The sequence below is a fragment of the Stomoxys calcitrans genome, chromosome 1 (genome assembly GCF_963082655.1).
Source record: "Stomoxys calcitrans chromosome 1, idStoCalc2.1, whole genome shotgun sequence".
Taxonomy (NCBI): Eukaryota; Metazoa; Arthropoda; class Insecta; order Diptera; family Muscidae; genus Stomoxys; species Stomoxys calcitrans.
The window spans coordinates 225,968,758-225,978,344 of record NC_081552.1 but is presented as its reverse complement, the minus strand read 5'-3'; positions in this window follow the sequence as shown (position 1 = coordinate 225,978,344).

The window sequence follows — 9,587 nt, the reverse complement described above, 5'->3', positions numbered from 1 at the left end:
GCTGCAATTTTGCATATAGTGTTCTGTTATGACTCTCAACAGTTGTGTGTGTGCCGTACGGCCCAATTCGGTCTATAACCAGAGGGGCTCCCATATTTTAGCAGAATTCATGGTGGTGGCTTGCCAAGATTCGGCCCGGCCGAACTTAGCACGCTTTTACCTGTTTGTTTTTATACCTATCACCATAGGATGGGCGTATACTATTCTAGTCCTTCCGTTTGTAAAACCTCGAAATATTCGTCTAAGACCCCATAACGTATATGTATTCTTGATCGTTTCGACGTTTTGAATCGATCTAACAATGTCTGTCTGTCCGTCCGTCTTCTAGAATCACCATAACGGTCGAACGCATAAAGCTAGCCTTTCGAAATTTTGCCCAGATACTTAATATTGATGTAGGTCGTTGGGGATTGCATATGGGCTATATCGGTTCAAAATTAGCTCCCATATAAACCTCTCCCGATTTGACTTCTTTAGCTCTTGGAAGCCGATTTGGCTGACATTTTGCATACAAAGTTCCGTTACGACTATCAATAACTGTGTCAAATACGGTCCAAATCGGTCAAGAATCTGATATAGCTCCCGTATAAACCGATCTCCCCATTTGACTTCTTAAGCCCCCGGAAGACGCAGTTTTTGTCTGATTTGGCTGATATTTGGTATGTGGTGTTCTGTGGGACTTTCAACAACTGTGTCAAGTACGATCCGAATCGGCCTGTAACCTGATATAGCACCCATATAAACCGATCCTCGGAATTCACTTTTGGCTGACATTTTCTGTTACGACTTCCAACAACTGTGCCAAGTACGATCCGAATCGGTCTATAGTCTGATATAGCTCCCATGTAAACCGATCTCTTGATCATCCTTGTTCGGTTCCTAGAAGCTAGGACATTTCCGATCTGTTCTTTACATACTTACAAAACTTTGTCAAGTCTATGACAAGTACAAGCAATGGCCTCCATGTTTACATACCCACATAGAGCGTAGCACGTATGTATGCATGTGCTGTCATCAAAGCTCTTCATGGAATACCTAATGAGCCAATTAAGGCCATAAATGAATTGCTGTCACATTAACGCACCGATTTAAAGTAATTTATTTACTTTCTAAAGTATTTTTCTGCAAAAGTGTTAAATATGTGGTTAACAGCGCAAGGCTAACAGAGAAGCAGGAGATTTCGATTTATTTTACCTTGGTCTATGCCACATGCCATGTCGGTGTTTACAATTGTGTTAAAGTAAAAGTAAATAAAATTTGTCCGTAATGGGGTGCGTTAAAGGTAAAGAGCAGCGCGTTGTGCTTTTAAGAAATTAAAGTAGAAAAAATTTAAAATACTGTAGTTACATGTGTTCCATAAGTATAGGTTGAGAAATTAGTGAGACCACAGGACTATGGGAAAAATAATATTATTTGTATACCCTACACCATGGGATGGGGGTATACTAATTGCGTCATTCCGTTTGTAACTCCAAGAAATGTTGATGTAAGAGTCATGACTTTTTAAGTCGATCTAGCCATGTCCGTCCATCTGTCCGCCCGTCTGTGTGGGATTGTAAATGGCCCATATTGGTCCATGTTTAGATAAAGCTGCCATATAAACCGATCTTGGATCTTGATGTCGTGAGCCACTAGAGATCGCTATTCTGATCCGATTTTGCCGAAATTTAGCATGAAGTATTTTGTTATGACTTCCAACAACTGTGCTAAGTGAGGTTTAAATCGGTCCATAACCTGATACAGCTGCCATATAAACCGATCTTGGATTTTGATGTCGTGAGCCACTAGAGGGCGCAATTCTCATCCGATTTTGCAGAAATTTTGCACGACGTTTTTTGTTATGACTTTCAACAACTGTGCTAAGATCTAAATCGGTTGATAACTTGATATAGATCCCATATAAACCGAACTGGGAACTTGAGTCACTAGAGGGCGCAGTTCCTATCCGATTTGCCTTCACTTTTGCACAAAGTGTTTTGTTATGACTTCCAACAACTGTGCTAAGTGAGGTTTGAATCCGGCCATAACCTGATACAGCTGCCATATAAACCGATCTTGGATCTTGGTGTCGTGAGCCACTAGAGGGCGCAATTTTCATCCGATTTTGCTGAAATTTTGCATGATGTGTTTAGCTTTGACTTTCACCAACTATGATATATAAGCTTTAAATTGGTCCATAACCTGATACAGCTGCCATATAAACCGATCTACCGATTTTACTGCCTGAGCCTCTAGAGGGCGCAATCCTATCCAATTTGGCTAAAATTTTGCACAACGTTTTTTGTTATGACTTTCAACAACTGTGCTAAATAAGGTCTAAAACGGGTTGATAACTTGATATAGCTCCCATATAAACCGAACTGGGAACTTGAGTCACTAGAGGGCGCAGTTATTATACGATTTGCCTGCACTTTTGCACGACGTGTTTTGTTATGACTTCCAACAACTGTGTTAAGTGAGGTTTAAATCGGTCCATAACCCGATATAGCTGCCATATAAACCGATCTTGGATCTTGGTATCGTGAGCCACTAGAGGGCGCAATTTTCATCCGATATTGCAGAAATTTTGCATGATGTCTTTAGCTTTGACTTTCACCAACTATGCTATGTAGGCTTTACATTGGCCCATAATATATAATAATATAATATAGCTGCCACATGAACCGATCTACCGATTTTACTTCTTGAGCCTCTGGAGGGCGCAGCTCCTATCCGATTTGCCTGCACTTTTGCACGACGTGTTTTGTTGTGACTTCCACCAACTGTGCTAAGTATGGTTCAAATCGCTCCATAACCTAATATTGCAGCCGTATAAACCCATCTGGGATATTGACTTCTTGAGCCTCTAGAGGGCGCAATTCTTATCAGATTTGTATGAAATTTTTTACAATGGCCTCTGGCATGACCTTCAACATAAGTGTCAAATATTGTCTGAATCGGTAGACAGCCTGATACTGCTCCCATATAACCCCATCTCCCGATTCTACTTCTTGAGCTCCCAAAGGCCGCAATTGTTATTCGAATTGGCTGATTATCATATTGACCGATTTGAATAAAACTTGGCAATGATGCTGCAAGTCATAAGATAGGGTTTTGGGCCAAATCAGGTGAAAATCAGGCTTCTAAGGGCTGAAGAAGTCAAATCGGGGGATCGGTTAATATGGGGGCTATATTTGTTTATAGACCGATCATACTTAGCATGGAGTTTGGAAGTCATAACGCAAGTCTTGAGGATAACGCAAGATTGAGGATTCCAAGGGCTCAAGAATTCAAATCCAGGGAATGGTTTTTATGGCGGCTACATCCGTTAATGGACTGATTCGGATCATACTTGGCATGAATGTTGGAAGTCATAACTCAAGACATTGTTTCAAGTTTCGGCCATTTCGGATGAAAATTGGGGATTATAAGGGCTCAAGAATTCTAATCCGAGGTTGGGTTTATATGGAGGCTATATCTGTTTATAGACCGATTCGGATCATACTTGGCTTGAATATTAGAAGTCATAACTCAAGACCTTGTTCCAAATTTGAGCCAAATCAGATGACAATTGAGGCTTTTAGGGGCTTAAGAAGTCAAATCGGAGGATCGGTTTATATGGGGGCTATATCCTAATCTGAAGCGATATGACCCATTTGCAATCCCCAACGATGTACATCAATAAGAAATATCTGTGCAGAATTTCAAACGGTTAGCGTTTGCGTTCGACCGTTATCGTAATTTTGACAGACGGACTTACAGACATGGCTAGATCGACTCAGAATGTCTAGACGCTCCGGAATATATATACTATATATATAGAAATCCAGAATGACAAAAAAAAGGAATTTTTCTGAGGCTTTCTGAGGATTGGGCTTTTCTTAGGAATTTTTCTGAGGCTTTCTGAGGATTAGGCTTTTCTGAGGATTAGCATACCCCCATCCTATGGTGGTGTGTATAAAAAGAAGATGGAGCAACGCACCGGTATGAGTTGGCTGTTTCAATCAGACAATTCAGGCCTCTACAGAAATCCAGAATGACAAAAGAGGAATTTTTCTGAGGCTTTCTGAGGATTAGGCTTTTCTGAGACTTTTCTGAGGATTAGTATACCCCTCATGCTATGGTGGTGGGTATAAAAAGAAGATGGAGAAACGCACCGGCGAGAGTTGGCTGTTTCAATCAGACAATTCAGGCCTCTACAGAAATCCAGAATGACAAAAGAGGCATTTTGTCTGAGGCTTTCAGATGTGTAATACCACACACCATGGTAAATTCGTATAAATCAGTTGGAAACTGTGGTCACTACTTTTTTAATGCGTGTGAATCGACCGACCGATCGAGGCCACCGTAGCGCAGAGGTTAGCATGTCCGCCTATGACGACGAGACCATCAGAAAAAAAAATTTCAGCAGAGGTTTTCCCCTCCTAATGCTGGCAACATTTGTGAGGTACTATGCCATGTAAAACTTCTCTCCAAAGAGGTGTCGCACTGCGGCACGCCTTTCGGACTCGGCTATAAAAAGGAGGTCCCTTATCATTGAGCTTAAAACTGGAATAGGATTGCACTCATTGATATGTGAGAAGTTTGCCTCTGTTCCTAAGTGGAATGTTCATGGGCAAAATTAGCATTACTATGCCATGGAAAACTTCTCTCCAAAGAGGTGTCGCACTGTGGCATAGACTAGACATGACTATAACATAACAACGATACCTAAGTGTCCTTAGGTACTGGCGACAGTGCCTGCTATACATCCACCTTAAGAGTTCATAAGCTGATTAAGATTAATGTTCTTCGGTTATTCTTCTAGCAATTTTATGCTATTTTTAGCCACATATGGCACTTTAGTCATAAATTTGAAATCTTGGACGCCTTTTACCATGACTTTTTGTTTCCCAATTTTCCATATTAACGCTTAAGCAAAGAATTATGGTACTCTCTTTGAGCGAAACAAAAAAAAAAAAAAAAAAACAACAATCCATTAATTATATTGTTATCAACTGCGATAAGAGCTCTTCGATATTGTTTATCCATGGGGATTATGGAGTAAATAAAGCCACTCTTAACACATGCTTAGTCGAAAGCCTCTACCACCATGCCTTCGACCTTTAAATACGAGGCACGTACGCACTGCCGCCTCTGTCTGTTCGTTTGTGCATTAATCGATTACAAAACTTGGCCTGAGAGAATTTCTAAGCAATTAGTGGAAATGTGTGCGTTTATTCAAGTCCATGTGCATGTGTGTGTGTGTGAGGGAGAGTGTGGCCTACATGTCCTACAAGTGTGGCGAAGCGGAAATGAAATGTGAACATTTTTCAATGTACTACTCCGTCCTGCCACGTATGACAGTATAAACAAGCATTAGTTTGGAATCCAGCTCAACAGGTTGATAAGGAAAATATTTCAACAGATGACAGATGGTGGGGCTGAATAAATAATTTTGATATACATACACAAAAACAAACCACCAACACCACCACCACCACCACAACCATCACATCCCCCAACTACACAGGCTGTTGAAGCAACAGGGTCAAACTAGCGGCGTAAAATGAAATATTATGTTGTTTGTTTTCCATTTCATACCACTACGTTACGTTCTCCTTTGGCTCACACAAGAGAGAAGGAGAAAGTAAACAAATTATACAGAAATTACTTTTTTTTTCCAAGGGCATAACCCAAGATTATGTTTGCCATTTATTTTTTTTTTCATATATTCATGTAGAAAAGGTATCAAATTGCTTATGGATATGGTATTCAGTTGCCCACACAATTGTGGGACAACTGTGGGTGGCTGGATGGTTGGTTGAGACTATGAGTATTTCCACCCTACAAACATATTTCTTAATTTTGGAAGAGCGTTCGTTCCCGATAGCCACCGTAGCGCATTTTCCCATATGAAACTGAACGCCTGCATTCGAATCCTGGCGAGAACATCTAAAGAAAATTTTTAGCACTGCTTATCCCTTCCTTCATTGGCCGTTCCATGGAAAATGCCGCAAAATCCCTACTTTTGCCCATGAACATTCCACTAAGGAACAGGGGCAGGCTTCTCACATATCAATGAGTGCAGACCGATTTAAGCTTAAGCTCAATGATAAGGGGCCTCCTTTTTATAGCCGAGTCCGTTCGGCGTGCCGCAGTGTGACACCTCTTTGGACAGAAGTTTTACATGGCATAGTACCTCACAAATGTTGCCTGCTTTAGGAGGGGAAAACCACCGCTGAAAAATTTTTCTGATGGTCTCGCCAGGATTCGAACCCAGGTGTTCAGCAACATAGGTGGACATGCTAGCCTCTGCGCTACAGTGGCTTCCACGAAATCCGTACTTGGATACCTCCGGGGAAGCCCCCACCCAAGAAACCCCAAACTGAAGCCAAGAAAGTAGCATATAGAGCAACCCTGCAATCAGTAGCAACGCCCCGGATGAAGGAGAGTTATCGGGAGAAAAGTAAAGAGGAGAAACATCTTTTCCCCAGAAAGAAACAAGTTAAAGGGCATTAAGTTCGGCCGGGCCGAACTTTGGATACCCTCCACCTCGGGTATATATGTAAACCACCTTTCGTCATAATCCGGTGAAAAATGCATAATTTATGCCCCCATTGCAGCTATATCGAAATATGGTCCGATTTGGATCAAAGTCGACACGGGCATTGAGTGGTCTAATAAGTACCAGCCATTGTTTAATTTTATAGAACAAAATATTGGTCTCTTTGGTAGCCACATTCAAATATAGACCGATCTGAACCATATACGATAGGGATGTCGAAAAGCCTAACATAAGTCAATGTGTAGAACTTCAGCGAAATCGGATTATAAATGTGCCTTTTATGGGGCCAAGACTTTAAATCGTGAGATCGGTCTATATGACAGCTATTGGGTTGCCCAAAAAGTAATTGCGGATTTTTTAAAAGAAAGTAAATGAATTTTTAATAAAACTTAGAATGAACTTTAATCAAATATACTTTCTTTACACTTTTTTTCTAAAGCAAGCTAAAAGTAACAGCTGATAACTGACAGAAGAAAGAATGCAATTACAGAGTCACAAGCTGTGAAAAAATTTGTCAACGCCGACTATATGAAAAATCCGCAATTACTTTTTGGGCAACCCAATATATTCAGATGTGGACCGATTTGGGCAAAGTTGCAGAAATATGTCAAAAAATCTAAAATAACTCACTGTCCCAAGTTTCGGAGAAATCGGACAATAAATGTGATTTTTATGGGCCCAATATCTTAAATCGAGAAATCGGTCTATATGGCAGCTATATCCAAATCTGGACCGATTTGAGCCAAATTAAAGAAGAATGTTGAAGGGGCCTAACACAATTCACTGTCCCAAGTTTCGGAGAAATCGGACAATAAATGCGATTTTTATGGGCCCAATATCTTAAATAGAGAAATCGGTCTATATGGCAGCTATATTAAAATCTGGACCGATCTGAGTCAAATTGAGGAAGAATGTTAAAGGGGCCTAACATTGTCCCAAGTTTCGGAGAAATCGGACAATAAATGTGATTTTTATGGGCCCAATATCTTAAATCGAGAAATCGGTCTATATGGCAGCTATATCCAAATCTGTACCGATCTGAGCCAAATTGAAGAGGAATGTTGAAGGGGCCTAACACAATTCACTGTCCCATGTTTCGGAGAAATCGGACAATAAATGTGATTTTTATGGGCCCAATATCTTAAATCGAGAAATCGGTCTATATGGCAGCTATATCCAAATCTGAACCGATCTGAGCCAAATTGAAGAGGAATGTTGAAGGGGCCTAACACAATTCACTGTCCCAAGTTTCGGAGAAATCGGACAATAAATGCGATTTTTATGGGCCCAATATCTTAAATCGAGAAATCGGTCTGTATGGCAGATATTTCCAAATCTGGACCGATCTGAGCCAAATTGAGGAAGAATGTTAAAGGGGCCTAACACTGTCCCAAATTTCGGCGATATCGGACAATAAATGCGCTTTTTATGGGCCCAAAACCTTAAATCGGGAAATTGAAGGATGTCACACACAACGCGTTGTTCAAAATTTCGGCGACATGGGACAATAAATGCGCCTTTAATGGGCCCAAAACCTCGCTAGTGATTTCCAATGGATCTTTATTCAAAATCCATTGGAAATCACTAGCGAGGCCATCTCCTTCGCTAACAGTATATATGGAAGCTATACCCAAATCTGGAGCATTCGAGGCCAATTTGAAGAAAATGTCGAGTGGCCTAACACAACTCAATGTCCCAAATCGGTCAATAAATGCGCTTTTAATGGGCGCAAGACCTTAAATCGATAGATCGGTCTATATGACAGCTATATCTAAATCTCGACCGACCTGGGCCACATTGAAGACAGATATCGAAGGACCTAACACAACTCACTGTCCCTAGTTTCAGTAAAATCGGATAATAAATGTGGCTTTTATGGTTCAAAGACGTGAGTGTGAGCGAATTGAAATGTACAGGAGTCAGAATGAAGTCCGAAAATTATACCAAAGAATAAAACATCAAACCGATGGCCTTGGTGCAGGCACATCCTCCTGCAGAGACAAAGAAGGAAATCTGGTAACTGACACAGATAACATGCTGAGGAGGTGGAAAGAACATTTTACCCAACTGCTAGTGTCCGACGTTGGCGGCAAAGAGGATACCGCAGAACCAATCCCTGATGATGGTATAGAATGTTTACCTCCTAGTCAGAATGAAGTCCAAGTAGCAGTGACCCGACTAAAGAACAACAAGGCAGCATGAGCCGACGGGTTACCCGCTGAACTATTAGTAATCAGGCTAGAAGAATCGGCACAATCCGTCGACATGAATCTGGCGCATTCTCGATGATTGGAACCCCAGCATACTATGTCCCGTTTACAAGTAAGGAGACAAGACGGAATTTGCCAACTACAGGGGAATAAGTCTCCTCCCCATCGCATACTCCCCATACTCTCGAGCGTACTGTGTGAAAGATTAAAACCTAAAGTCAATGAGATAATTGGGCCCTATCAATGCGGCTTTAGTCCTGGTAAATCCACCCTGGACCAGATATTCACACTGCACCAAATCCTGGAAAAGATTCGAGAAGGACAAATCAACATCTGCCATCTCTTTGTTGACTACAAAGCCGCTATCGATACCCCTTTGCGTTCAAAGGTATTTCAAGCCATGTCTGAGTTTGGTATCCCTGCAAAATTAATAAGACTCTGCAGAATGACACTAAGCTCCTCAGTAAGAATAGGAAAGATTCACTCCGAATCATTTAATACCAAATGAGGTTTCAGACAAGGAGACAGCCTATCGTGTGATCTCTTTAATATCCTGCTGGAGAAGATTATACGAGATGCAGATGTGAGTAAATATGGCACACTAATTACAAGACAACACATGCTACTCGTCTATGCCGACGACATCGATATCATAGGTCGCTCACCGGAACTAGTAACTGCAGCCTTTGAAAGAATCAAAAGAGAGTCAGTGAAAATGGGTCTGACAGTAAATGGAGATAATACGAAATGGATGGTTTCAACTCCCAAAAAGCCTTGCACAATCGAGCAGATAAAGAAAATGGAGAAAGTTGGGAACCACAACTGTGAGACAGTCGGTAACTTTATCTACC